Raw genomic sequence first — 1,441 nt, 5'->3', positions numbered from 1 at the left:
ATTTTGTCAAATATTTATTTCTATAGAAAATTTTGTCAAAATGTTATTTCTATAAAAAATTTTGTCAAAATTTTATTTCTGTAGAAAATTTTGTAAACATTTTATTTCTTTAGAAAATTTTGTCAAAATTTTATTTCTATAACAAATGTTGTCAAAATTTTATTTCTATAGAAAATGTTGTCAAAATTTTATTTCTATAGAAAATTTTGTCAAAATTTTATTTCTATAGAAAATTTTATCAAAATTTTATTTCTATAGAAAATTTTGTCAAAATTTTATTTCTATAGAAAATTTTGTTAAAATTTTATTTTTATAGAAAATTTTGTCAACATCTATTTCTGAAGAAAATTTTGTCAAGAAAAAATTGTCTAAATTTTATTTCATTATTATTTTTATTATAGCCTCTTAGTTGTTGTATGTTTGAATTTATGTCCTAAAATAGATTTCCTAGTACTGAAAATACTTTTTGTTGTCAAATGTTGTCAAAAAAATTTTTCTGTAGAAATTTTTGTCAAAATTTTATTTCTGTAGAAAATTTTGTCTACATTTTATTCCTAAAGAAAAATTTGTCAAAATTTAATTTCTATAGAAAAATTTGTCAAAATTTAATTTCTATAAAACAGTTTGGTCAAAATTTTATTTCTATAGGAAATGTTGTCAAAGTTTTATTTCTATAGAAAATTTTGTCAAAATTTTATTTTTATAGAAAATTTTCTCAAAATTTTATTTTATAGAAAATTTTGTCAACATTTCATTTCTATATAAAATTTTGTCAAAATTTTACTTCTATAGTACATTTTGTCAAAATTTTATTCCCATAGAAATTTTTTCAAGTTGAATATTTCTATAGAAAATTTTGTCAAAATTTTATTTTTATAGAAAATTTTGTCAAAATTTTATTTTTATAGAAAATTTTGTCAAAGTTTTATTTCTATAGAAAATTTTGTCAATATATTATTTCTTTAGAAAATTTTGTGAAAGTTGTGTTTCCATAGAAAATTTTGCCAAAAATTCTATTTCTATAAAAAATTTTGTCAAAATTTTAGTGACAAATTTATTTTTGTAGAAAATTTTGTCAAAATTTTTATTATATATATATATATATATATATATATATATATATATATATATATATATATATATATATATATATATATATATATATATATATATATATATATATATATATATATATATATATATATATATATATATATATATATATATATATATATATATATATATATATATATATATATATATATATATATATATATATATATATATATATATATATATATATATATATATATATATATATATATATATATATATATATATATATATATATATATATATATATATATATATATATATATATATATATATATATATATATATATATATATATATATATATATATATATATATATATATATGT

This window comes from Haematobia irritans, chromosome 5 (genome assembly GCF_050003625.1).
Source record: "Haematobia irritans isolate KBUSLIRL chromosome 5, ASM5000362v1, whole genome shotgun sequence".
NCBI classification, from domain to species: Eukaryota; Metazoa; Arthropoda; class Insecta; order Diptera; family Muscidae; genus Haematobia; species Haematobia irritans.
Note: the sequence above shows the minus strand (reverse complement) of the source record.